Genomic DNA, 23,554 nt, shown 5'->3' with positions numbered 1-23,554 from the left:
GGACAGCTATTCTGCCAACCTGCAATGTATGTAAGAGGCGAATTCTGTTCATCTGCTGAGGATTGAGAGGATGAGCCAAGCCTTTACTGGCTGGTGCTATAGGTCACCCTTCCTGCTGATTAGCTCTCCCATAAGTTTCTGAGGCAGCAGGTCTGGCCAGGTGGGTCTACAGGACTTCTGTCTGTTTCTGTGAAGCAGCAGCCTTGTCCTGGTTGGAGCACTGTCAAAGGTCATGCATTTAGTCCCCATGACGTCCAGCAAGCCTTGCCTGATTCAAGTCTGTGACCACAGACAATAGTCCTCATCCTAGCAGCTGCCAGGGTCCTTTCTAAAATTAGAAAAATCATTTATTTGGCCTTTCAGATTTCTTTCTTACATGTGAAAGAGAATACTAGAGGCATATGTCTTTAGGAAAAAACATTGAAAATGGAAAAATCTGGGGGAGAACCCTAGACCCATTGCCTATCAGTGCATACATCTTTGAATAAAAAGCCAAAGTGTGTTTTCTACTAAGTATGTTAGTCTTTTGTGAAACTTTTCCTAATTATGCCAAAGAAACAATGTTATCAAGCCTGAGTGACTTGGAGGACAGCATAGGCATACCTCCTTTTATTGCACTTTGCTTTATTGCCTTAATGGATACTGCATTTTTTACAAATTGAAGGTTTGTGGCCACCCTGCATCAAGCAAGTCTATCTGTGCCATTTTTCATAACATTTATTCACTTTGTGTCTCTGTGTCATATTTTGGTAATTCTCGTAATATTTATAACTTTTTCATTATTATTATATTTTTTATGATGATCCCCGGTCAGTGATCTTTGATGTTGCCACTATGACTCACTGAAGGCTCAGATGATGGTTAGCATTTTTTAGTCATAAAGAATTTTCAAATTAAGGTATGTGCAGTGTTTTTTAGACATAATGCTATTGCACACTTAGTAGATTGCAGTATAGTGTAAACGTGACTTTTGTATGCACTTGGAAACCAAAAAATTCATGTGACTGGCTTTGTTGCAATTATTTGCTTTATCGTGTTGGTCTGGAAGCAGCACTCCGAGGTCTGCCTGTACTGATTTTCTGCTGATGCAGACTTCTGAAGATGATTGGACTTCTAAAGATGATTGGATAATTCTAAACCATGGAAGTATAATTCCCCATCCTTCTCTTTTGAGAGGAACATGTGGAAACAAGACCCTAGACCACTGTGGGATTTGTTGTTTCAGTGGGTCCCTTCTATTATAATATGAGCACCCCACTTCTGTAGTCACAATGTGTTTGCTGTAAATGCTCAGCAGAAAGGGGCAGTGTGGGTATTACCTGGCCCCTACCAAGTCTTCTCCATCCTTTGGAGGATGAGGGCACTGGCAGGTCCAGGCTTATCTTGTGGCCCTTGACTCTTATCCCAGCACTCAAGCAGGTATGAGGTATCTGTTTACTGGTGTTTGTATTGTTCCACTGAGATCCTCCAAGAAGAGCCAGGAAAGGAAGTGACTCTCAAATAAGAGCATGGGACTCCTGAAGCAGTTCACCGTTGTGACTGTATTTGTGGTATCGAAGACAGTGGTCTTTCTATTAGCAGAAAGTGTGAGCATCCTGATGGCTCTTTCCATCCTTCTTGGCCATAGCACACTTAGGACTGTTCTGTACATAAGAAACATTAACTATTTTGTGTAACGTTTGATAGATAATCTGGGAAGTATGTGTAAACAAAACAAAACTACGTATCTATATCTATATATCAGCAAGCTCAGGTATAATTTTGGTATGAGGGGAATTCATAAATATGATTCCTCTTCTGTTGCCTGATTTGAAGTTCAGTGGAAAGATCAAATGGCATTTGGACAGGAAGCCTGTGCAGAGAGATAAAACCAGTGTCTCCTAAGGTTTATTCTGGCTTGTTTACTAATTGTCTAAGGCACTCATTGGTCAGGTTACGAGAGGGAAGGAAAGGAATCTCTGTCACAGGCTGGAGAAGGGCCAGAGGTCCCAGAATGGTGGCAAGACTCACATCCACATGATTTGGTTGGAGGGACTCATTGCTTTGACACAGAAATTGGAGCCCAGTCTCAACCCTAATCATTACGGCTCTGAGGTCACCAGGGGTAGGAAAGGCAGATTATCATAAAATCATAGGACTTGGCATAAGAAAGCACTTAGATGTCATCTGTTTCATCCTCTCCCGAAGTACAGCAATCCTCTCTACTGTCTTTGTGATTGTATTTTGGGGGGTGGGGGTAGAGAGGCCAGTCTTATTGAAGTATAATTTTGGTACAGTAAAATTCACCATTTAGTGTACAGTTCTGTGAGTTTTGACAAACACATACAGTTGTATAACTTACACTACAATAAGTATGTAAAACAGTGCATCATCCCCCAAATTCCTTCATGTCCCTTTGTAGTCAGACTGTTCTTACCCGCCCAGCCCCTGGCAACTGCTGATCTGTTTTCTTCCCTACAGTTTTGTCTGTTCCATAATGTTGTATAAATGTAATAAAATAGTAGGTAGCCTTTTGAGTCTGGCTTACTTCACTTAGCATGATGTATTAATACTTGATATTCACCTCTGCTGTTGTGTGTACCATGTATCATTCTGATCTGTTCAGACTCATTTACATCATCTTCTTGCCCTAAAGGAATCTCATGGCTTTGGAAACACCGACTCTCATTGCAAAGAGTAAGGGACCAAGTCCCTGGAGGACTGTGCCTCCTTTTGTGAAGGAAGGACTGTCATCACCCTCAGAAGTACAGCACTGATTTCAGAATATCCAGATATCTGAGGGGGAATTTTCCCCACTGGCCTTAGGGGGATTTTGAGCAACATCATAAGGCATTGCTTGATGGTTGTGGACAAGAAGTCACATGTTCAGTGTTGGTGTTGCCTTCTCCTCATAGGCTCTTAGAGCGTTAGAACTTGAAGGGAACTTAGCAGTCATCTAGGCCGGGCTTCCCCAACCTTAGCACTGTTGATATTTTGGCTGGTTAATTCTTTGTTGTAGGGAGTCTGTCCTGGGCATTGTAGGATCTTTAGCGGCATCCCTGGCCTCTACCCATTAGGTGCCAGTAGCAGTCCCAATCGTGACAATCACGATTGTTCCAGGAAAGGCCCACTCATCTAGGCCACCCTCTCGTGTTCCAGATACAGCGTGTAACTTACATGGACTTATACGGGCAGTTAATGCCAAAGTGGGACTGGACCCTTGCTTGCTGTGGTGGCCTTTGCATTGCATTGTACCACTCTACCTCCCTCTCTTTATGTTTATGTTACAGCCTCAAAAGATAGGTTCAAGATTAAAATTCCTTTGTGCTTTAGCACTTCCCAGTCCTTAGTGGTGACACACTTGAACACATAGATCAGGTGTCAACAAATATGAGCCTCTAGAGAGCAAATCAGCTACTGCAAGTTCTGCTGAGAGGCAGCTTCCTTGTTAAATATCTATAGACTCTAAATGTTTATCATTTCATTTGACTTTCTTCCAAAATCTATTAACCCGATATTATTTACTCCATTTTATAGATAAGGAAACCGAGCCACAGAAAGGCTACAAGACTTGCCTGAGTCACTTAGCCAGTAAGTGGTAGAGCAGGGATTCAAACCCAAGACCGTCCGGCTCTAAATTGTGTGTTGTGTCCACCAAGCCTCACTGACTCTCAAAATTAAACAAATCTCATTTAGTCTGCTAGTGACCTGGTCCTCTCTTTATGCATATTATCTGATTTAATCCCTTCAACAGCCTGAAAGGTAGAAGATTTTATTCTTCTTCTATAGTTGAGGAAATTTAGGATTAGAGAGATTACATGATCTGCCCAAAGTCACACAATAAGAAAATGAGTCTTAGATTTGAACACAGGATCATCTGAATGCAGAGTTCATATTCTTTGCTAAACTACAGTGTAAAAAACATAAAAAGAGGGATATAGGAAAAGGAAGAGATGGAAAGTTGAGGAGAGAGGGTGAAGGGAAAGAGAGAGAGAGAGAGAAAAGGTTATAGTGAATGGGGACTAGCAGGGGATTATACTACCTGACTTGTCCATTACCCCACAAGCCTGATGTCATCAGCATCCTATTTTTTTTTTTAATTTATTTATTTTGGCTGTGTTTTGGGTCTTCGTTGCTGTGTGCGGGCTTTCTCTGGTTGCGGTGAGCAGGGGCTACTCTTTGTTGTGGTGCGCGGGCTTCTCATCGCGGTAGCTTCTCTTGTTGCGGAGCGTGGACTCTAGGCGCGCAGGCTTCAGTAGTTATGACACACGGGCTCAGTAGTTGTGGCTCGCGGGCTCTAGAGCGCAGGCTCAGTAGTTTTGGTGCACGGGCTTAGTTACTCCGCGGCATGTGGGATCTTCCCGGAGCAGGGCTCGAACCCGTGTCTCCTGCGTCGACAGGCGGATTCTTAACCACTGCACCACCAGGGAAGTCCCCAGTGTCCAATTCTTAAGGGAGGTCGTTACTGACCTAATTGTGTTTTCAGTCTTTATTAACATTTGGACTTGCAGCCAAGGCTTTTCTTAAAAATTGACCTGCATTTTATCTGCCTTGAATCTATATTAATTGGCTTCTTCTCTTGAAGTTAGACCTGGATTTGAATTCAGGCACAGCCACTTACCAGCTGGCTTACTTTGGGACAAGTTACTTAACCTCTCTGAGTCCTAGTCTCTTCAGCTTGAGTTACTGTGAAGAGGAAACAAATAATGATGTGACGTGTTCAGCCCAGGGCTTGACAGCTAAAAGTGGAATAAGTGAGGTCATGAGTGCTGTGGCTTGGGTCCCTGTTGTGATTACCACTATCACAGTACAAGAGAAGTGAGGCCCATGCTTCTTTCTAAGAGCTGAACTAGATTTGAAAATCTCTTCTTTGAATCTGGCTGTGATCCCTTCTGGGATCAGCATGCTCCACTTGGAAAGTCAACTTCCCTCCCTTCCTCCTGGTCAGGAACATCTGTTGGAGCGGGAGTCCTCTGCACAAGCATTTTGTGTTTGGGTGATTGTATGTTTGTAAAACTTTCCATGAGGAGCATTAGCTCAGCTTTACCCACCAAGGACTGTGAGTGGCTGTCAAAACAAGCGTAGACTGAGTCAACAGAAAGTGCGTCAGGAACAAAAAGCTACCCAGCCCTTGTGGGACGTAATTGCTTCTATTCTCCTGGGAATCTTTATTTTAAAATGCTCTGTTATTTGGCTAAAACACAATAGTTAAAACACTTGTAGCTTTTCCAGATGAAATATCGTGTGAGTGAGCAGAGATTTCCTCCCCACAGCTACCAAATTCAAAACTGAAATTATAGCAGCAATGTGATTATGCTTGTTGTTGTTTTAACACTGTTTCATCTCCATAATACACTGAACACCAAACAACACACAGAGAACATCCATTGCTTACCCCCAAAGAGCCCTGCCAACGGGCAAGGTGGGGAAGAGCATGTGTGTCTGTGTGTGTGTGTGTGTCTGTGTGTCTGTGTGTGTGTGTGTGTGTGTGTGTGTGTTTGCTTGTGCATGTGCGTTTGTTACAGGTTCTTTGGTGAGTATTTTCTCCAGCTCCGGACTTCAGCTTGAGGATGTTAGGAACTTAGAGAGGCTTCAGAGGAAAACCCCACACACCCCAAAATGATTAAAGGGCTGGCTGCAGGAACCAAGAGGAAAGCCACTGTCAGTGTAGTGCACCTCATGTGCATTCTGCATGTGATTATTTAATGAAGGAATGTTGCTCCGGAGACGGGAAGACAGGTAATAATAATGCTCTACAGGTACAGAACATGATGATTTTAATAGTTTATGGAGCATTAGAACCAGCTGGTCTTCATTGCCATTTGGAGAAAATAGAGGATTTCAGATTAAATTGCAGAGGATTGTTTATAAAGACATGAAGAGTAACTTGTGCAGAGTTTTTGAATCTGGATATGTGGCACCTAAATAGTTTGACTTTAGAATTCCAGAATGTTGGTGTTAGAAGAAATGCTAGAGACCATCATGACACGTATTTTAAAGATGAAGGCCTAGAGAGACAAAAATAGTAGTTACGGGATTTTTTTTTTCTTTTTGGCTGGTCCAGAGTTGTGCTTGGTGTTGCAGGGAAATGCCTGTTGCTTGTTCCAGTGACGGGATCATGAACTGCAACACATAGTTTCCTGCAGGGCAGGAAGTGTGCTGCTTAGCAGAATCCCAAGGAAAGATCTTGTTCTTGAGACTGGGCCTATCCCTGGCTCTGTACTCGTCAAGGTGAGGAAATTACACTATTGCCATCTAGTAGTATGGGGGTGGGAAGGTATTGAGTGACTATTATCATAGGTTCTGTAACGTGACCAGGCTGGGGCTAGTTTCTGCTGCCACAGAAGCAGCATTTCTGTCTGGGGACTGCAACCCATTATAAGATGAAGACAAGTGATCTATGATCTCCTGCTTTGGAAAGTAAGTAGGGCGAGGTGGAGAGGGGTATGGCTGTCACTTCTTTTGTATCTCCTGAACTTGGAGTATGAATGAAGGCTTTGGGGAAAGAGGAAAGAAGGTGGAAGAGCTACTGAAACTGAAGAGGGACCTTGGAGGAGCAAGAGGAGGGGCAAACATGAAGAAGAAACTAAGGTGAGAAGGAATTTGAGAGTTCACAGAGGGGTTAGGGGTATATCACTTTTTACAGTAGATATTATTATCTCCAATTTAGGTACAGGAGCAGGCTCTGATAGGTTGAGTAGCTTGCTTGAGGGTCACACAACCAAGTGGTGGAACCAGCATTCAAACCTTTGACTGTGTGATTCCAAAGTCCAAGCTCTCAAATGCTGCACCACACACAGCTCTATTTATTTCTGTATTTCCAGTGCTGCACATCTTAAATGATCAGTTAACGGTTATTGGGTTGATAATTCAATTTATGGTTCAGTGGATAAGTGATAAGTTAGCACTCTGTCTTCTTGAATCTTGCTGCCTGTTTTGAGGAGGCCTTGCACTTTGCCTAAGCTGGAGAACCATAGACATCTATGAATTTCTCTGTGCATCCCTTTCCCTAATGCATGTATGTGCTGGGGCAGCTGGGCAGCGTGTGGGCGTCAAAGGATTTTCTCATGAATATTTGCAGAGCTGTGTACATTCCATCGCTAGTGGTATTTCTTCCCAACCAAGATGGAGACAGAAGTTGAAGGGAGAGAAGTTTGTAAGAAAAAGCCTTTTTGTGCAATAATTGGATGGGGCTCTTCTGGCATGAGTGGGGGAAGGGAGATTACCATGAGTGCTTCATTTCAGTAAGTTCCCTCTGCCAATAGCACAGCTGCTCAGCTCCATAAGCATGTCCATGGGCTGGATTTTAAAGGAATAAGGTCATTCTTTTGGCTTCTTCTAACTCATTTTTTCCCCTCTCTAGAAACTTGAGGATGAATTTTTAAAGGGTAGCTTTTAGACTCATAGAAAAATCTGAAGAACAGAGATCCTTGACACTTAATGCTTGCTGTTGGTGCTGGATGCCTTTACAAAAATGAACGCAGAAACTAGAGAAATCTTTTAAAATGCAACAGCTTGTTTAGATTCTTTTTTCTCCTCTGTGAGTCAAGGGTAACAGGAATTTCTGTTTGTATCTGGAGTCCTTGAGATTTAGGCTTGGGAGAGAGGTTATCTGTAGGGGCGGCATGCCCAAATTTTGATACTCAACTGGAAACCTGGTGCAGCCTAAGCATAAATACAGATAGAGGTCCTGAGCTAGGTGTCCTTGATGTTCCCCAGAAGTTCTCTTGCTTGCATCTGCAGTGCTGAGAAGTTGCCCCATACTCTGCTCCCTTTACACTTGAATTTGTCCTGGGTTTATAAGGATTGTCAATTAATTGCTTGAAGAAATGATGATGGAGGTGATCACTTTGAGGGTCTTTGGAAAAACTGATTTGCAAAATCATGTGAACAAGAGGATATAAAATGAAGCGCAGCCCTTTGAACAAAAGGTCTGTGTGTCCACCACAGCAGACGTGTGCACAGGCAGAATGATAACAGTAGCCTTCTCCAGAGGAAGCCACCTGGTCTGCATCACCAGGTGCTAAATTCTCTCCCACATACTTGCACAGTAAGCCCGTGTCCAAGTCCCCTCTCAGCACCTTTCAATGGTCCTCTGTTTGGGGGAGCCAGTCCAGCTGACCAACAAAAGGCCCCTTCTAAGTGCAGTGTTCTGAAAAGGGTGTGGAAAGTGTGGGGAAAGGAACAGGACAGGTCTCTCTCTAGTTCTATGCTCAGCAGAAGGCAGACAACTGCATAAAATGTGTCAGTAGATTAATTAGTTTATTAAAATATTTTGCTATAAAAGCAATACAAGCTAACTGGAAAACGTTCAAACAGTCCAGAAGGGTGTAATGTAAAAAGTGAAAATCGCTTCCCCTTCCATGCCTCCCCACTGATCTCATTCTCCAGAGGTAACCACTGTCGGCAGTTCTTTGCTATCCTTTCAGACATTCTCTAATCATAAGTAAGCATATATAGTATGTCTCTTTTAAAAAATAATACTAAGGGACTTACACTCTATGTACTGTTTTTCAACTTTATTCTATGCAACTTATCTTGTCCCTAATTTATTTGTAGTACCTATAGTTCTACCTCATTGTTGTAATGCTACATGGAATTCCATCCTATAAAGGTATTGTAGTTTAACTAGTTTTCTAGTGATGGATGGTTAGAATATTTCCAGCTAACTATATAATACAATATATTATTACATATTATATAATTATAATTCCAAAATTTTGTACTCTATTATATAATATATATTATATTATGTTTCTACTATTCACTATAATACTAGAGTGAGCATCTTTGCATTTTTGCAAGTGTAACCGTAAGGTAAATTTCAAGAAGTGCAGTTGCATGTTCAGAGAGTATGTATATTTTAAATTTCAATAGATTTTTGTCTAATTGTCTTCCAAAAAGATTGTACCAAATTACATGCTTAACAGTAGTGTATCAGAATACTTTATCACGTTCCTTGTCATACTAGGTGCTATAAAGCACTTTAATCTTTGCCTATCTTATAGGTAGAAATGGTATCTTATTTTTGGCTTTTCTTTTTATTATAATTGGGATTGAGCATCTTTGTATGTTTCTGGGCCATTTGTATATTTTGTTCCCTGTGAATTGTGTGTTCATATATTTTTTTCCCATTTTTCTACTGTATTCATCTTTTTCTTTTTTTAAAAAAAAAAAAGATTTATTTATTTATTTATTTTTGGCTGCTTCAGGTTAGTTGCGGCACGCAGGATCTTCGTTGAGGCATGCGGGATCTTTCCTTGCGGCGCGTGGGCTTCTCTCTAGTTGTGGCATGCGGGTTTTCTCTCTCTAGTTGTGGTGTGCGGGTTCCAGAGTGCGTGGGCTCTGTAGTTTGCGGCACACAGACTCTCTAGCTGAGGCGCGCGAACTCAGCAGTTATGGCGCGTGGGCTTAGTTGCCCCGCAGCATGTGGGATCTTAGTTCCCTGACAAGGGATTGAACCCCCATCCCCTGCATTGGAAGGAGGATTCTTTACCACTGGACCACCAGGGAAGTCCCTTTTTCTTAATTATTTTTAAGAACAGTTAGAATATTAAATTGATCCATGTCATAGATGTTGCATGTTTCCCCTGTTTACTTTTGTTTTGATTGTGTAATTTTTTCCCGTGCACCCGTGTGTGTGCGTTTAAATGTAGTCAAATTATTGACCTTTCTTTGCGGCTTCCTAGTATACTAAGCTTAGAAAGGCCTGTCATTCTGAGATTATAAAAGTATTTGCCATTTTTTTTTTCTGGTATACTGATGGATTTATCTTATTAATAGTTAAATATTTGATCCATTTGAATATTTTTGTTGTAGGAAATGCGGTGGGGCTTCAACTTTACTTTTTTTTCCCAGATAGCTAGCCAGTTGCCTCATTGCCATTTACTGAACACCCATCCTTTCTCCACTGATATGTAAAAGCCATTTTTATCATTTGCTTAATTCCTGTATATACTGGGGTCTCTTTTATTATTTTTTTAAATTAAAAAATTAAAAAAAAATTTTTTTGGCCACGCTGTGCAGCACGTGGGATCTTAGTTCCCCCACCAGGGATCGAACCCACGCCCCCTGCATTGGAGGCACGGAGTCTTAACCACTGGACTGCCAGGGAAGTCCCACCTGGGGTCTCTTAGAACTGTTTTGTTTCATTGATCGATTCGTACTTTTGTCCCAGAACTATACTGTTACACAAGTTTTCAAATATTCATAAAAGCATGTACCATACTGTTTTACTACTTTTTAGTATTGGACAGGGCTAGTCCTTTCTCATTTCTTTTTCAGGTTATCTTGATTATTTTGGTTTTTGCTCTTCCCCAAATGCCATGTACTTCCCTGCTTTTGCTCATGCTGACTCCTCTTTCTAAAATATGTTAAAATATCTCACCTTCCCAGTTCCTACCATTCAAAATGCTGCTTGTTCTTTAAGACCCAGTTAAAATGATACTTCCTCCTTGAATTTGTCACCATCCCTTAGATTCTCATAATATCTTGTTACTCTCTTGTGACACTCTGTGTATTAATTTAAATTAACGCTCTTTGGGTACATGACTTACCAATTTTATTAGACTGAGTGATCCTTGAAGGCAGACTAGGCCTCATCCATCTTTGAATACCCTACATTTCCTAGCATAGTGACATTTCTCTCATTCATTCAGTAAGCATTTGAGAAGCAACTACCATCTGCAACACAGTGGGATTGAGTGCTGTGAGGAATATGGAGTGATATAAGATGTGATTCCTGCCCTCAGAAAGCTTACAGTCTTATTGGGAATAATAATAATAATAATAGTAAATATAATAACAGTATACTTATATTATTATAAATGTATAATTTTATATTTATAAATCATCCTTAAGATAATAAAAATAATCAACAGTACCAAGCATTCAAGTGTTAAATGAGTGGTACATTCATAAATACATTAAGTATTTCAGGAATCCAGAGGAGTAACACACTACCCATAGATGCCTTTGAATGAGTTCAAGGGAGGTCATTGCAGTCAGAAGGAAAGGCATAATAAGCAAAGATTGTAGGGCAAGAATGTACGAGATGTGCTTGAGTGGATCAAGTGCTGCCAGTCCGGGGTGAAGCTAAGAGGATGTAGTCATAGTGTCCATCTCTCCAAGTGTCCCAGGAGGCCAGACTCCCACATTCCATCTCTGCGCTGCTCCAGACTCCTAGGGGATATGGAGGCTAATCCCAGGTTCTTTGGGACAGTGGCAAAGTGGCCTCAGGAGCATCCTGGACGCTTAGCTGAATCCAGCAGCTACAGGCCATGTCATACAGGCCATGAAGATACTTAACCTGAGGGCAGGAGGCGGCGTATCCTGGGTTACAGAAACAGCATTCACTCACCATTCATCTGTTGTATGTCGGTATATGCTAGGTGCTGGGTAAACAAACTGTGAGTGTGTGTGTGTGTGTGTGTGTGTGTGTGTATGTGTATGTATGTGTGTGTGTGTATGTGTATGTGTATGACAGGGACAGAGTTTTGCTTAGTTGCTTTACCTCACTTGATATATCGCGTTTTATGCTGATCAGATTTTGAGCAAATCTATGTCTCATTCAAGATTTTTTTTCTAGAGGTTCTAATAGGCTATAGTGCCCATTCCATCCTTTTGTCCATCCCCATTGTTGCTTGGACACCACTGCCTTTCTTTGTTTCCAGACCCTTGGTTTGGGGCCATGGTATCTCCATTGTTGCTGCTCTCTCAAGAGTCTGCCCCTGGGACGTCATGCAGATCTGTTTTGTTCCAGAATGGTAGAAGTGTTCTGATTTATTGTAGAAAAATGCCTCCCAGGAACACATTACTGGTTTTTCCTTCTGGATGTGCCTGCTGAGCTTTACTAAGAACTGTGCATGTCCAGATGCTTCCATACAATGAAAGGAAAAGGACATGCTTCCTATTCTTTGGGAACACAGATGTAGAGAGCCTTGCTTCTCAAAGTGTGGACCTTGGTATTGCCTAGAGCTTGTTAGAAATGTGTACTTTCAGACCCTAAGCCAAATGCATTGAATCAAAATCTGCATTTTAAAGAGATCACCAGGTGATATGTATGCATGTGAAAGTAATTAAAGTTAGAGACGCAGATTCAGATCAAAGAGTTCTGGGTTGGAGCTTAAGATGCTGCTGGACTGAGGACTGCACTTTTAGTAACAAGATTCTGGAGTACATGATATATTGTACCTTAAATTATACAACTTTGAATAGATGACTGCTCTTCCCAAGGCCCAGATAACAGTGCTTTTGCTTTGGCTGTAAAATGTGGATTATTCCCTGGTCGACATTTCTCTTACTTGTCTGTCTGGCTGACGTAAGAAGGAAGACATGTTAGACACTGACATATCCACTTACACAAGTGCCATCTCAGGCAAACCTTGATGGCTTTTGGTTTAGTGGAATAACTTTATATTATGTGATTTAAATAGCCTCAATTTTCTTATCTTTCAAGAGGGAGTGATGATCCCCACCTACCAACACACAGGAATACTGTTAGACTAAAATGAAGTATTAGGCTTGAGAGGACTTTGAAAAAAATTAGAAAGATTAAATAAATATCAGTTGGTATTATTACTACATTATATTCTCTGATGTTTCTATACCAAGAAAGAAGTCTCTTTACAGAGTTGTATATACTGCCAGTGAAAGTATCTTTTGTTCTTAATTCTTTAATAATAAAATTTTTTTCTAAAAATACTATAATTTATTAATTAAAAAATAGGTAATATATGCCCATGGCAGATAAAACAGTACAAAAGGATGTACAGTGAAAATTAAATCTCTTTTCTGTCTCCTGGTACCTCTTGCCCCTATGCTGAGGCAACCATTGTTATTGATTTCTTGTGTATATTCCTGTATATTCTGTGTACATCTAAGCATGTAGTTGTATATTTATTCTTTTTTAAAAAAATAGTAGCAGACACATATTATTCTGCATCTTGCTTTGTTCAGTTAATGCATCTTGGAGACATTTTCATATCTGTATATATGATTACCTCACTTTTTTGATGGCCACATAGTAACATTTTGTGTGAGTGTACCATAATTTATTTGCTACTGTGAACTTTTAAACTATTTATGTCTTTATATTAACAGTGAATTTCTTGTAGGCAGCATATATGTGATTGAGTCTTGCTTTGTTTTCCTAATCAGACCATCTCTGCCTTTAATTGGGGCTATTTAGAACATTTACATTGTGTAATTACTAATATAATTATGACAATCATTCTTCTTTTTTCTTTTTTTTCTATTTGACCTATCTCTTATTTGTTCCCTTTTTTGTATTTTTCTGCCTTTTTTGGATTGAGTATTTTTGTGTTTCTATTTTATTTTTGTTGGTTTATTAATTATAAGTCTTTGTTTTGTTAGTGGTTGCTTTAGGGTTTATAGTATACATTTTTAACTTATCACAGTCTATATTTAAGTGATAATATACTACTTCCCACATAAAATAAGGTACACTAAAATACTTCTGTTTCTTCTCTCTCAGTCTTTATACTATCAAGTCATACATTTTATATCTACATATGTTATGAACTCCATAATACATTGTCAATAGTTTTGTTTAAATGGTAAATTATTTTTTTGTTTGTTTTTTTTTGTTTTTTTATACTGCAGGTTCTTATTAGTCATCAGTTTTATACACATCAGTGTGTATACATGTCAATCCCAATCGCCCAATTCAGCACACCACCATCCCCACCCCACCGCAGTTTTCCCCCCTTGGTGTCCATATGTCTGTTCTCCACATCTGTGTCTCAACTTCGGCTCATCTGTACCATTTTTCTAGGTTCCACATACATGCGTTAATATACGATATTTTTCTCTTTCTGACTTACTTCACTCTGTATGACAGTCTCTAGATCCATCCAGGTCTCAATAAATGACTCAATTTCGTTCCTTTTTATGGCTGAGTAATATTCCATTGTATATATGTACCACAACTTCTTTATCCATTCGTCTGTCGATGGGCATTTAGGTTGCTTCCATGACCTGGCTATTGTAAATAGTGCTGCAATGATCACTGGGGTGCATGTGTCTTTTTGAATTATGGTTTTCTCTGGGTATACGCCCAGTAGTGGGATTGCTGGATCATATGGTAAATCTATTTTTAGTTTTTTAAGGAACCTCCATACTGTTCTCCATAGTGGCTGTATCAATTTACATTCCCACCAACAGTGCAAGAGGGTTCCCTTTTCTCCACACCCTCTGCAGCATTTGTTGTTTGTAGATTTTCTGATGATGCCCATTCTAACTGGTGTGAGGTGATACCTCATTGTAGTTTTGATTTGCATTTCTCTAGTAATTAGTGATGTTGAGCAGTTTTTCATGTGCTTCTTGGCCATCTGTATGTCTTCTTTGGAGAAATGTCTATTTAGGTCTTCTGCCCATTTTTGGATTGGGTTGTTTGTTTTCTTAATATTGAGCTGCATGAGCTGTTTATATATTTTGGAGATTAATCCTTTGTCCGTTGATTCGTTTGCAAATATTTTCTCCCATTCTGAGGGTTGTCTTTTCGTCTTGTTTATAGTTTCCTTTGCTGTGCAAAAGCTTTGAAGTTTCATTAGGTCCCATTTGTTTATTTTTGTTTTTATTTCCATTACTCTAGGAGATGGATCAAAAAAGATCTTGCTGTGATTTATGTCAAAGAGTGTTCTTCCTATGTTTTCCTCTAAGAGTTTTATAGTGTCCGGTCTTATATTTAGGTCTCGAATCCATTTTGAGTTTATTTTTGTGTATGGTGTTAGGGAGTGTTCTAATTTCATTCTTTTACATGTAGCTGTCCAGTTTTCCCAGCACCACTTATTGAAGAGACTGTCTTTTCTCCATTGTATATCTTTGCCTCCTTTGTCATAGATTAGTTGACCATAGGTGCATGGGTTTATCTCTGGGCTTTCTATCTTGTTCCATTGATCTGTATTTCTGTTTTTGTGTCAGTACCATATTGTCTTGATTACTGTAGCTTTGTAGTATAGTCTGAAGTCCGGGAGTCTGATTCCTCCAGTCCGTTTTTTTCCCTCAAGACTGCTTTGGCTATTCGGGGTCTTTTGTGTCTCCATACAAATTTTAAGATGATTTGTTCTAGTTCCGTAAAAAATGCCATTGGTAATTTGATAGGGATTGCATTGAATCTGTAGATGGCTTTGGGTAGTATAGTCATTTTCACAATATTGATTCTTCCAATCCAAGAACATGGTATATGTCTCCATCTGTTGGTATCATCTTTAATTTCTTTCATCAGTGTCTTATAGTTTTCTGCATACAGGTCTTTTGTCTCCCTAGGTAGGTTTATTCCTAGGTATTTTATTCTTTTTGTTGCAATGGTAAATGGGAGTGTTTCCATAATTTCTCTTTCAGATTTTTCATCTTTAGTGTATAGGAATGCAAGAGATTTCTGCGCATTAATTTTGTATCCTGCAACTTTACCAAATTCATTGATTAGCTCTAGGAGTTTTCTGGTGGCATTTTTAGGATTGTCTATGTATAGTATCATGTCATCTGCAAACAGTGACAGTTTTACTTCTTCTTTTAATGGTAAATTATTTTTTAAAGAATTTAAATAGTAAGAAAAAAAATCATATACTTGCCCATGTAGTTACCGGTTCTAGCGCTCTTTGTTTCTTTTTGTAGATCCATATTTCCATCTGGTATCATTTTCCTTCTATTAGTATATTCTTTAACTTTATTTCAGCTATCATATTTTGGACACTGAAAAGATGAAGACTGTGTTTGATTTATATCTGACAAACCGTATAGCATTAATTCTGGTGTCAGCAGATGGATCCACATTGGTTTGTGACTTGCTCTATGGACTCAGTAGAGCAGATTTTAATTTAGCATTTGTCTCCTAAACCAAAGACAGTTAGATCCTTTGACAGGCACAGTGATAATATGCTGTGGCTTCTAGAACATGTATGGGAGACTTTTCCTTATATTCTAAAGGCAAAATCAGAAATTGATAATTTACTGTGAAACATTTGGGAGCATTTCAAATTGTAGGTCTTAGCTGTCCAATATCTTTGTTGCTGCTTGCTGTTCTTTCTGAACTGAATTTTTTGGGAACAGGAGTTTGGCTTCAAATTATTTTTTCCAGGATCTGAAGTTAGGGGTGGTTGTTACTGTATACTGGCTCTTACTAATCTGTGGTTTACATACATTTACATAATCTCAGCTTCCAGCAAAAATAGCCTTTTTGGAATCCTGAGCAGGTGTGGGAATGAAGGGAAACAATCTGTTTATGTCTCTGTTTTGTTTACTTTTACCTGCTTGGCCCCCTTTTCTCTCACCTCTCTCTTAAATCAACATTAAATTTGATGTATCTTTTATTTGTGAAAGCTCACTAAGGTCATGTAATATGTGATTATTTTACCTTATTCATTCAACATACTTCTACTGAAAAATATGCCAAGAATTGTGCTAAGCACTGGAAATAACCAATAAGAATTGGACATTGTAGTTACCCATGAAAAACTCTTAGTTCTTGAGGGAGGCAGGTACACAGAGTTAATTACTTCACAGTGTGGTAAATACTACAGTACTGATAAATATTTTAATTAAGCATTTGAAAATAATTGAAGAGGGAGGTAGGCCTTTTTTGTCGGGGGTAGGGAGGGGAGGTTGTCAAAAAGTCTAGTCCACAGCGTGATTGCTCTTTTCAGGATTGAATAGGATTTAAACCTGTAGTTCTCTTCCAGAGGCAGGAAGGGCATTCGTCTTAAGACTTCAAAGTGGTGCTTCACATACATGGATTTAACTACACAGCTTGGTGTGTTTCCAAAAAGACTTCTCAAAGCATTCACATGAATCATTCACTAATCTTAACTTGAAGCTCCTTCCTGGTTTCATTCTAGATACTGTTTAGTCTTATAAAATAAGTGTTTGAATCATTTGATTGAGGCTGGCTACTTAGCATATTAACTTGGTTTATGATCATGATGAGGGAGCTGGGTTTGGTGGAAACCTCTCTTCTCTCTGCAGGAAAGGCAGAGTGGATGGTTTCTCATTTTTTCAAGAGTGAGGTAGAGGAGTGTGAGCTATTTATAGACTCACTTCCCCCCACAGACTGAACACAATAGGAGCCTGAAATCAAATGGTGACCAGATGTGCCCAGGCATCCCCCAGTTTGTACTTAGAAGTTGGAAAAGGCAGAGCCCCTAGCACGTTGGTCTCAGGGCAGAAACGGTTGGACTCACTCATAAGATTATCATCTGTATACAGACAGCCCCTTATATCTGGTCCCCAGGAGCGGAGGAGGTAAACAGAAGCGTGTGCGCACTCATTTTTCTTGCTTCTCTTCCTTGAAGTGGGGGATTATTCCTTTGTTAGTCATTTCATTGCTCAATTCTTGTCTCTGTAGTTAGGCAGTTAGACAAAGTACAGCTGCTTTCTGGGGATATGTGCTGAATTGATGTAGGAGGAGGAGCTAATGCAGCTCCCATGTAGTTGGTGGAGACAGTGGCTCTGCTCAGATGAGAAGAGATCTGACAGGAATGGAAACCCTTAATTACTTTCTTTTCTTTGCTCTTCCTCCCCTAGTAAACTAACCCCATCTTGTTTGTGGTGGTGTTATGGTTTAAAGCACAGACATGTAGTGGTTTCTGGCTGGTATTGCTTTTCCTTTTCTCCCACATTAGAGATTTTGAGAAAGTAGAAGCGACTTCCCCCTTTAGTAATAAGCATCTGGCCACATTTCTTTGGAGTTTAGAGATTTGATTTCAGGGTTTGGAAAAGTTGTGCTTAATTTCGGAGAATATTCTCATGAACAACTCGCTTAAGTGGGAAGTGAGAGAAGAAAATACCACTTTCTGAGAACCTGCTCTGTTCCAGGTGCTGAACTGAGTACCTGACTCATCTCATTCACTCTTTAACAGCAGCCCCCAAAGTGGGTTATTATCATCTGTATGGTACAGATGTGAAAACCAAGGCTCAAATAGGTTAGGTAACTTTCCCAGGGCCATACTACTAAGAGGTGGAGCCCAGATTGAAACCCAGATCTGCTGCTTCCAAAGCCCTTGCTCTTTCCACTACATGCGCTGCCGGCTGTGTACGCTAACTCCTCCTGACTGTGCGCTTGCCTCTGATATTTGAAGTATGACATGAATTAGCTGACAATTAGAAAAATTTCAACTGATAAACTGTGCATTTACCATAGGAAGGGACCCAGGAGCCATGATAAGGATCATGTGTTTTCAAGCCTCCCTGTTGATGCCTCTCTCTGAGATATGGAGGACACCACCTATTTTAAATTTTGTATCTGAAGCAAGTGCTTGTCTACAGATGCAGTCAGCGTGTGTTCTTCTGAATCGCCCGGATAGCTCTAATTGACCCAATCACTTTCTGAGATACAAGAAATAGCTCCCACGTTACAGCAAATGGATGCTTCATTTCACCTGTTCTGACCCAGGGGCCAGGTTTTGAAGTGGACTTTTTTTTTTTTTTTTTAAATTTATTTTTATGGCTGTGTTGGGTCTTCGTTTCTGTGCAAGGGCTTTCTCTAGTTGTAGCAAGCGGGGGCCACTCTTCATCGCGGTGCACGGGCCTCTCACTATCGCGGCCTCTCCTGTTGGGGAGCACAGGCTCCAGACGCGCAGGCTCAGTAGTTGTGGCTCACGGGCCCAGTTGCTCTGCAGCATGTGGGATCCTCCCAGACCAGGGCTCGAACCCGTGTCCCCTGCATTGGCAGGCAGATTTTCAACCACTGTGCCACCAGGGAAGCCCTGAAGTGGACTTTAAAAGTGGCTAAATGGGGACTTCCCTGGTGTTAACCACCCTGGTCCAGTGGTTAACAATCCGCGCTTCCCCTGCAGGGGGGGCAGGTTTGATCCCTGGTTGGGGAACTAAGATCCCACATTCCGTGTGGTGCGGCCAAAAAAATAACAGTAAAAGTGGTGAAATGTACCCAGAAGTGCCCATGAAGGAGCCTGGGGTCTGTGCACTAACCCTGCCAGTCAGTGTGCTTCTTTCCTTCCCGGCGCAACTCAGTATTGCTGGTGCCTCTTTTTCTGAGTAAGTTCTTTCTTATCTGTGAAGTACCCTGGGGTGTCCAGTTTCATATTGGGGAGGGAAAGAGTGAATGCAGGACCTCCAGTTTGAATCCAGAAGAATCTTAATACATGTTTTTGAATGAGATGAAATCCTACATTGTTTTTCTAGTTTTATCCTAAATTCCACCAGCTTTAATTTCCAAATATTTATTTTTCCACAAAGATGAACCTCATTTGCTCAGTATCTTCCACATAGAAGCATTTATGCACCAGAGAGAATGAATCTCTTAGGCGTTCATCAGCTCTGTTAGGGTTTTTAGAGGCTTATTAACTACGCTTCATTGAAAATCAGTCCCAGGTTCCTAACTGTCCAGGTTTGTGTCAGTGCACCTCTTGGTTGTCACCAGCAAGTAATTTTTGAGCTGAGTGCTCCCCACTGTCGGGTGTCTCTTCGATCATCTAATTTTTTTGTCTTTTGCATGCACTTTAGTAAGTGGCTGTGACAGCTCCAAGAAGCACCTTTGTTCCGGGGCTGTTGGCTAAGGCTGGAGTCATGCTTTGTTTATTTGGTTGAGGTGACTTGAGATGAGGGGCTGAGGCACAAGAAGCACCACAAGACGGGTGCGGTTAGAGGTCTTGTGGTTCTAACAGGCAGCTCTGTCTTCTGCAAGCTACGAAGTCTTCCGGGAAGACTGGAGGAGGGAACTGTGGCTCGAGGGAGGAAGGCCACTGCCAGTGGGATGCATGAGGCAGATGCAATTCAGATCAACGCAAAACTAATCTCTTTAACTAGACCTTGGATTGCTGAGAATGGTATAGGCTTAAGCTGGGCTGGCTGAGCTCGACTATGAAATTAGAACTGTCTTGGGGGCTCAGCTTGTTTGCTTCTCCAGCATTAAGTTTGGTCTCTAGAGACCCATTCAGACTAAACAATATTAAAAACAGGAAATTTGCTCCTAGCAGCATGGTTGCAGGAAAACTTTTTCCACTTAGGCAGGAATGAGAGTTAAAAACAGGAACTCCATCCTCCGGGCCTGTTTTCTTCTTATATAGAAGTAGTATTAGCGACTCCAACAACTTGAAGCAGCTTCGCCCTACTTGACTTCCCTTCAGAGCGCTGCCTGAGGGCATCCATTACAAAAGGTGGTAAAGAGCCCTCTTGAACACATTCAAAAATGTGGAAATAGTGCTGTGTGGAGGATGCTGACCTGATGATGTATATCTTGGCTGAAGATCACATGTGTGGAATTAATGCAGGCAGCGCTTAGGGAAGACCTGGAGAACAGCTGTCGTTAATTTTATTCAGCACACATTTATGGTGTGTATTCTGGATTGGGTCCACGGGTTATGTATTCATTTATTCAGTCAGTGTTAACTGAGCGTGTACCGTGTGCATCGTGTGTGGGGCCCTCAGGTGTGTGATGTGTGTGTCCCCTTCAGTACTGCAGGGGCCTGCTCGGGTTTGCTCGTGACGGTCCGCCCAGGGCATCCCTGAATCTGGGGGTTCAACTCCCGGGACTGCTGCTCTTTTGCATAATTTGCTGCTGAGGTTGGTGGGGGTGGACAGGGGACATTTTGGAAGAAGGGAGTGGGGACAAAGAGGAAGCTAAGGCTAGAGAGGAAATGCTCTTCTTTTCTTCCTCCCCCGCTGTGATGGCACTCTGCCTAAACAGCCCAGCGTTGAGGAAGGCTTCTGAAGCCCTCAGCGAATGTGAGCCGAGCCCTCGCTGTCACCCCACCCTTTGTTCACAACCCTCTCCTCTAGCTCAGTCGATGTGTCATGAACAAGCTTCTGCAGCAGAACAGCCTGTGTGGTGAAAAGATTCCTTAGCAGATGTGTGTCATTATTTTTGGCTGGTAAGGAGAGAGAACTACTCTTTTTAAAACTTTTAAATTGAAATATACACACAGAAAAATTATATGTTCACACATTATAAGTGAACAGCTCAAATTTTCTACCCACTTGAACTTTTACAAGCTGAGCATACCCACATAATCAGCATCCAGATCGAGAAATAGCGCATTACCAGCACCTCAGAAGTCCCACTTGTGCTCTGTTAAAATACACTGTAAAGCTCTTTCCTGGGGCTTTTTTCCAGTGAATGCTCTGAGTTGCTGAGAGGCAAAGTAACGTCCCTGCCTAGCTAATCACTGAATTTAAGAGAGGGCAGGCAGGCCAAACACAGCCCTGCCTGCCTTTCTCCTTCTTTTTTCTGACTTGCAGCTGTCAGGATCCAATTAACCTCCTCGTGCATTCAGCCTGGGGCTGGTTTCTAGCTGTAGAGATGCCTTTTGGTTCTTTTTTTTTTTTTTTTCTGGCTGTGCTGTGTGGCATCCAGGATCCTAGTTCCCTGACCAGGGATCAAACCCGTGCCCCCTGCATTGGAAGTGCAGGGTCTTAACCACTGGACCGCCAGGGAAGTCCCCATTTTAGTTTGTTCAGTGCATTTCTTTAGCAAAAAAATGATGTCATGGAGAGCATCTTCAAAATAGAGTAGATTAGTGATTAGTAGATTAGTATGTGTGCTGTTTATCATCCCTTCTCAGTTTTGGTACTCTTCAGGTTGAGCATATGCCATATTTAATAGTTGTGTGTAGGATTGTATTACAGCCCAGCATTATGAGTTATTATCCACATGTAGGCAGAGCAACTGGCAAGCTTCCTGAGAGCCATGCCTGTGCTTGGGGTAACTCCATGCCTGATCATATGGCCCACATAGTAATGGAAGGTGTATACATAAAGGGGAGCCAATAAGAAGAAAGATCATAGAGTTAGAATTTTGTAAACTGGTCAGAGTTTTAAAAAATTATCCATTATGCAATGTTGTTTTTGGTTTAGACTGTGGACTGTAGTATCATACTGCTTGGGTTTGAACCCCACCTCTGACGTTTGCTAGCTGTATGACTCTGGGCAGCTTTCTGGACCTCTCTCTGATTTGGTTGCCTCACTTGTAAAATGAAGATGATAATATCTACTTCATGGGTTGTTGTGAGGAATAAATTATTAATGCAGGTAAAGTGCTTTGAATATTACCTGGTACATTTCAATAGTGAATAAATTGTTCTTGTCAATCTAGTGTCATGACATGTTAAAGTAACAGCTATCTGAACCTCTTTTTTTTTTTTTTTTAATTAAATGCAAGCCAGTAGGGAACTGAGATGGAATATAGAAATTTTCTTCTACAGAGATTTTCTTCACAGCCAACTTTGCTTGCACATGTTTATTTCATAACATGAGGACATACATCCACAGCATGGGAAAGAAAATCTCACAATAAGTTTTTTAAAGCTTAGTCTTTGTTTCCTATAAATTCTCTCTATGGTAAGGTAGGACCACTGTAAGTTTCATTCTGCAGAGGTGGCTGAAGTTTTCCTTCTCAAAGTGAGGTCTCCAGATCAGCAGCATTGATATTACCTGGGAACTTGTTAGAAATGCAAATTACTGGGCTGTACTTCAGACCTACTGAATCAAAAATTCTAGGGGTGGAGCCCATCAAACTTTTTAAACAGCCCTCCAGGTGATTATGATGCATGCTAAAATCTGAGAACCACCACTGTACAAATTTTCTTCTATTTGTAGACAGTGGGGAGCATAGTCATAATTACAGGTTGGGGGAAGGATTAGAAGTTGGGAAACACCTATCTTAAATGAGCTAACTTCTTCCTAGTGTAATATTCTCTAGTTTACAAAGTGCTTTCACATGTATTGTCACCGTCCCATGTATTTGTCACAAAATTGTTGCGTTAAGTACCATTATTTCTACATTTTAGAAGGGTTGATAAAGACTGCTGTTACCTAATAAGTTGTAGGGCGGGAACTTTGTCATTTGGAGTCTCCTGAGTCCAAATCCTGGTCTCGTTCTGTAGCACTGTATAGCCTTTATGTCCTCAAGCTGTGAGTGGGCTGTTTTCAGTCTGGCTTCCTCAGTAACAGACCCTGAGATAAGGAATTGTGTGAAAGTCATTTATTAGGACGTATCGCTGGAAAAGAAGTGGTAGGTAGGGTGGGGAACTGAGACCAGCAAGGGAAGGAGGAGGCCAAGCAACTCCACAGAGGTGCTCTGAAGGCAGAGTATAGAGTTTTCCTAATCAGGAATGTCCTGAGTTTCCCTGTACCCATCAGTCATTGGTAAAAACTGCCTTCTAAAGAACATCTGGCTGTTATTCCTGTCCTGCCCCTAGGTTCTTCATATCAATTTTTTTTTTTTAAGATTCCATATATATGTGCTAGCATATGGTATTTGTTTTCTTCTTCTGACTTCACTGTGTATGACAGACTCTAGGTCCATCCACCTCACTACAAACAACTCAGTTTTGTTTCTTTTTATGGCTGAGTAATATTCCATTGTATATATGTGCCACATCTTCTTTATCCATTCATCTGTCGTTGGACACTTAGGTTGCTTCCACGTCCTGGCTATTGTAAATAGAGCTGCAGTGAACATTGTGGTACATGACTCTTTTTGAATTATGGTTTTCTCCGGGTATATGTCCAGTAGTGGGATTGCTGGGTGGTATGGTAGTTCTATTTTTAGTTTTTTAAGGAACCTCCATACTGTTCTCCATAGTGGCTGTATCAATTTACG

The 23,554-nt window shown here is 40.9% G+C and overlaps 1 protein-coding gene across 4 annotated transcripts in view; it reads left to right on the top strand.

Annotated features, from left to right (window-relative positions):
- STARD9 (StAR related lipid transfer domain containing 9) overlaps positions 1–23,554 on the top strand; it is a 133,276-nt gene that overhangs the window by 6,916 nt on the left and 102,806 nt on the right. The window lies entirely within an intron of this gene.

The sequence above is a fragment of the Balaenoptera ricei genome, chromosome 2 (genome assembly GCF_028023285.1).
Source record: "Balaenoptera ricei isolate mBalRic1 chromosome 2, mBalRic1.hap2, whole genome shotgun sequence".
In the NCBI taxonomy this organism is placed as follows: domain Eukaryota; kingdom Metazoa; phylum Chordata; class Mammalia; order Artiodactyla; family Balaenopteridae; genus Balaenoptera; species Balaenoptera ricei.
Note: the sequence above shows the minus strand (reverse complement) of the source record. Positions and strands in the feature narration are given on the sequence as shown.